Source organism: Stegastes partitus, unplaced genomic scaffold (assembly GCF_000690725.1).
Source record: "Stegastes partitus isolate 25-593 unplaced genomic scaffold, Stegastes_partitus-1.0.2 Scaffold2097, whole genome shotgun sequence".
In the NCBI taxonomy this organism is placed as follows: domain Eukaryota; kingdom Metazoa; phylum Chordata; class Actinopteri; family Pomacentridae; genus Stegastes; species Stegastes partitus.
In genome coordinates, this window is record NW_007579828.1 from 7,375 (window position 1) to 13,205 (window position 5,831).

General features: G+C 40.1%; 1 long non-coding RNA gene across 1 annotated transcript; it reads right to left on the reverse strand.

Annotated features, from left to right (window-relative positions):
- Positions 1-449: 449 nt before the first annotated feature.
- On the reverse strand, positions 450-5,825 carry LOC103373907 (uncharacterized). The gene is made up of 3 exons (XR_521095.1): positions 5,731-5,825; positions 1,603-1,681; positions 450-1,349 (listed from the first exon to the last, which is right to left on the reverse strand). It is a non-coding gene; the product is annotated as an uncharacterized LOC103373907 (long non-coding RNA).
- Positions 5,826-5,831: the final 6 nt, after the last annotated feature.

The window sequence follows — 5,831 nt, forward strand, 5'->3', positions numbered from 1 at the left end:
TCGGTGCTTTGAATGCACAAAGAAGGACCAATCAGGTCAGTATCAGCAGGATTAAAGGGTTTTATTGGCATTTAACTGGTTTCTAAAATCAAATTTACCAATGAGAGAGGATTTTGATGTTGTACATTTAGGGTGTGGGTCATTTTCAGGTCTGAAAGGCAGTCGTACCGCATTAAACTTTTGCTTTTTAGAATGCAAAAACTTCAGAAGATCCCAAAACTGCTCCAAATTCAGACAGAACTTTTTCATTCCAAGGTGTGATTTGGTAATTAGCAATGAAGAAGGTGCAGATGATGTCACAATGATGCTAAATAAAAAGTCTGGTGAACATGAAGGAAGCTGGATTCATTCTTTGTTGGTACCTCTGTGTGAAACTTCATGACTATAAATCTAATTGATGAGCTATTTCAGTCTGGACCAAAACTCATAGAAAGGCAGCATCACAGTAATTCACGCTCCTGTTTCCTCACTTTTATTGCACAAATGATTCAATCACATCACACAATAAAAAAAACCATCATAACTCATCACTCTTTACCTGAATGTGAAGAAACAGAAAAGGAAAACTACAATCAAAACTGCAGCAGAATCACAGAAACATGAAGAAATTTTACACCAAAAACATTCAACAATATAAAAATCACTTTTAAATAAACCTGATCAGGGATGGAGGCAGTTTTCTGTCTTGTGTTTTGTTAAGGCCAGATTTAATGTATATGAGATTCAAGATGTTCTTTCAAAATCACCTGTTTTGTTCGATTGTGGCTCTTGGAGCTGGTGTGGATTCAGTGCTTTGCTCGAGACCACTTCAGCAGAATGAAAACAAGGATACTGTAGGCTTTCTGTCAAAGGTTAGTCTCTCTGTCTTATGCCTATTATGAAAATACACCCTTTTACTCACTTCATATGAAATGGATTAGTTAAATTTCAAACATTTTCAAGTCTTCGTTGTCACATTTACGCTTAAAAAAAACAACAGAGTTCCCACTTGGAATGTGATCACAAACTGTCAGAGCTGTATGAAAAGCTACCTGAGTTAAATCTACTATTGTACTTCCAGTAAATTAGGCCACTTGAGCAAGGATCAAGAGAAACATCACATTTTGTTTTGCATTTTGCAACTCAGTGCAATCAAACGACCGGACAGTGTGTCACAAAATCCGACCGTCCTGAACTCATCACTCACACACTGCTGTGGTCAGAATGGCTCTGGCTGTAGGACGAGAACTTTAAGGTTCTCCTGGGATCGAAGGTCAGGCGCTAAGTTTCAAGGGTCAAACATGGGGTTGCTGAAGTTTCCCAGAGTGCCGTATTCGTTGTTCTCCTGGAGACGACCGTAGGATGCCCGTCTGGAAAGGAAAATAGACGAAACGGAGCGAGGGATGAAGTCGATGGGAGAAAAATGAAACACGTAAACAGTGAGCAAACTAAATTTACTTCACGAAACATATTCATGAACAAAGATTAGATGACACTAGGTTTATACTCAAAGTCAGAAGTACTGATAAACATTTTAGAGTGGAATCATCTGCTGTAATACGAGAAGTCTGATGGAAACTTGTTCACACTAGTGTTACTGTCTTAATAGAAACGTGGACTCACCTGATCTTGTAGTAGTACAGACCTCCCAACACGAGGATGAAAATTGCAATGAAGATTAAAACAATCACAACAACACTTCCTGGAAGAGGAACAGAGCAAGAAAGAGACAATTAGAGTACGTTCCAATATCCATGCCTACATGCTCTATAGCACGACAGAAAAATAGGAAATCGTCAGCACGCCAGAAAGTACCAGGATGTCCCCCTACAGCAGGTGGTAATTTGAAGTCTGCACGTCAGCATGCTTTTCTGGTCCTCTGCACTATTAAACATACGTCACGTGCGTCACCGTATCTTTTGACAAGGATCGAGCCACCGACAGTGCACAGGCAGATGACTTCATAATGCAAACAGCAGTGGATACATGAGAGAGGAAGTCAAAGTTTATGGCCCCATATCATGACAAACTATTATGTTCTGCATGCAACAGTATGTACTTTATAAGGATGCTGCAGTATGTGCTGTACGGAAAAGGAAACATTTGGAATGCATGAAATGTCTGAAAACCCGTCCTAAACATCTTTCTCCTCTTCATATATAATTCATCCCTTTACAAATTACTAAGATGGAACAAAACTCAAGTTATACAGCAGTCATGCTAACAGTTCTGTGTGTGATCACAATCCTCACACTCCAACGATACCACATGGACGCTATAACGTGCTCCTGTACAGCACTGCTTGTTCGCCATCATCCCTCATGGTTCTGGTGATACTTTTTAGGGTAAGAACAAGTGTAGAGCCTTGCTAGCAGCACTGTGAGGCTCTGCGTAGTTAAATATTAATGTTGTTAAATGCTAACATCAAAGATAAAATGAATGTTGACACTAACCAGGTATGTTTCTCTAGTTACAATCTTAGTTTAGCGCGGACAAAATGTTCTCATTTTCTAACTAAAGGCCAATTTCTGCCATCAGCGTTCGCACGTCCGCAAGGGTATACGTGGTGTAGATTTTGTTATTGGCAAAATTAATGAGGGTTCACACAGATCACACTGTTAAAAGAGTTGTAGCTGAAGCCAGACTGTAGAGGTATCTTGTACATTCTTTCCATTGATGGAGCCAAAACACTGTAAATTCTGTGCTGTGTCCACCCACTGGGCACAGTCCAATCTGCTGCCGGCTGTTTTATCCTAGAAAAAGCACAATGTCACAACCAGCCTTTCAGAAACATCCTCTACTGGCTTTTTCTGTCTTTGATGTGATCTGATGCATGTTTGTGTTGGCTTTCTACCGTCAAAGTCTGCATCGGTTTTCTTACAGGAATGTGGAAACCATACATTTGCCTTCACATTTAACACGAAGCACAGCTAAAGCTGATATGAATGTTGGTAGCCTTGCAGGTATTTGGTCATAAACCAATGTTGACTTGATACCAGTGATAGATAAAAAGTCAAGGGGTTCTTCCATGCCCGGCTCAAGATAACATTTTATGAGCCACACAGCTAGCAGAGCAAAATCAATAAAATCTAAAACACGTGAAAACTCCTCAGACTCAACGATCTGTTTGTGGTATGAAAGTGTTCCAGTAGGTCATGTAATCATCTAATCATGCCTCATAGATGGATGATTGACCCGACCCTCATAGTATGATTGTACTTCTGTGAAACCGACTTTAATCTTTCCGCTGGTTAATCTCTTCACCTATAACGTAGAACTTGCTGGTTGCTTCTTGTCACGATGTACTATGACCCGAAGATAACTTCCTCCTCCAGCACCCACACTGACTCACCTTTGAGCCTCAGCATTAATTAGTCATCTCCTTCTGAGAAACTGGATCAAACAAACTGTGAATGTCCAGTGTAATGTTAAGGCACATTAAATTAAATTCAAAGCCATTCTCAACACCTTCCTCTAAGGTCACGTTGTAAGTCATCTACCTCACAGACTACCAAGCGTTGGATGACTTTGCTGAGTTGGAGATGTGAGGACTTTACTGGATCCCTGAACAAAGTTTAAGATCTTAAACAACGAATGAACTGTTACGTTTTGGCCATGTGCCTCAGATTATCGGTCCTGAAGTCAATGTGGAACAGAAACCTTTCTGATCTTTGATATATTGAGTTTAAGATGGAGGTTAACGGAACATTTTTGGGAGCTTTTAAATTCACAACTATTCCTTTTTTGTGGGACACAGAAACCACTGCAGCGGGAGACTTTACTGTAGTCGGAGAACTTGTTCCTTTTGAAAACAATCAGATGTTGTAAAGTGACATCGGAGTGGAAATGTTAGACGACAAACTTTTGCAGTTGAAAGCAGATAATTACCCTTGTGTTTCAAATTAACATCTTACGGTCATAAACTAAAACAAAGCCAAATAATCTAAGTAGTGAAACTTAAGTCTGTCAAACTAGTGGATGTCCTGGCTGAGGTACAGACTATGTACTGCAGCGACCCTGGTTTATATCTGGCTGGTGCCATTGGAAAACTATTGTAGGTCACCAACTGTTGTGCCAACAGCAGTTAAATTACAAATCACCTCTGATAGTGGAGCACTATCCAGGTCTGGATTGAGTCCTGTAAACAGGCTCGTCCCGATAAAAACAAGACTAGAAGTGTGCACCAACACAACACAAATATTACATCCCTATACAACTCCACTGCATTCTCTGCTTGGTATTTTAGGCCGGATTGTTTATTTCTAACACAGCTCTGCCGTTTATTTTATTGCTTGGCTGTCTCCTTATCAGCCAACCAATCGTATATTACATGGCAACCAATAAAGCAGGGGGAAACAACATGTTGTGAAAACGTAGTCTTTTTAGTCAGTTTCTGATGCTGTTTGGACGACCAGATGATTCACAACACTTTCTTACCACACCTTAACTGGAAATAGTCAAACTACAGTGCAGGGAAACACCATAAAGATCCTGAGTCATGTATAATCTATTGCAACAGTCATTTGCAATGGGGCGGAAGTTATGGTTCCATGCAAGGGACAGAGTTCAAACTCATTTACATAAAGCAGGGGAAAACGATACCTAGAGTGGTGAGAATTTCATCATTTTAGAAGAAATCATCTTTGCAGACACTGAGACTGTGAATTTTTCACACCAAGCTGCTGTTAAACGTGAGCTTCCATCAAAATGAATGAAAGTAAGAATAACCGAATGTCGGGGCTTTTGTTAATGACAGAGCAAAAAGGGAAACGACTGGCTGACTGCCTCTTACAGCTGCTGTTCGTTTTCACTTATTGGTCTGGTTAAGACGTGACAGCAAAGCAAACAAGCAAGTCTGACAGGAAACTGTATTGTTCACATATTAACCACAGACGTTTAAGCAGGTCAGAGAGGTGAAGGAACACAACAGTGTGATGCAGGAACTAGGTGTGATTACATTCGACCCGTTGCTGTGATCGCCTGAAGGCTGTTGGTTTCCTTCAGGTTGGTTGTGTTACTGACACATCGACAGAAATTCACAGCTGGGGTGTTAAAGACAGACAGTTGGTTTACCTCAGACACTTTTGGTTTGGTGCATGCGCCTTACTTATATTTTGACTATGCTTTTGCAAAAGAGTTGATGAGTTGCTGGCTCATCACAGTGACAGACGGTTAAGTAGTGACGGTGACTCCAGTGAGGAACAAGCTGTCTTTACCAAAAATTCATTTTTTTTCTCTTTTTAACCAACAAGACCACAGAACTGGTTGACAGTTAGTGTGAAAATGCCTTCCCGAATACCTTGTTTAAACACACTTTTGAAAATATATTAAAATTGATATGTTAAAATTGAAATGTTACACAGAGAGGGAAATTATTCTGTCAAATTCTGTCAAATTTTGGATTACTAACCGATTTTTATGGGCATGACTGATGTTGTACTGACGCAACTACATTTCTTTGAGACTTTACAGTGTTTTAAAAGTAAAGGTGAATAGTGTAAACATAGTGAATACACCTGCTAAAGATTAGCATGTTAGCTTTGAGGTACCACAGTGCCAGTGTAGTCTCACAGAGTCACATCCCGACTGCAGACTTCACATCCTGTTCCTACAGTATACAGATTTGCTGTCATATTAAACATAGAAAGGAGGACTATTATTTAAAAATGGGTCTTTTAAAGTTAAAAAAAAAAAAAAAAGATGTATAAGCATATAAATAAGTCTTTTGTTCACAGATATACGGTACAGTACCTGAGCTCAGAGCCTCGGGCTTCTGTCCCTCATGTTTCTGAGTGGTGGTGGCCCTGGTGGTACTGACTGTTTTGGGGGTTGAAGAAGTGGCTGTGCTGGTG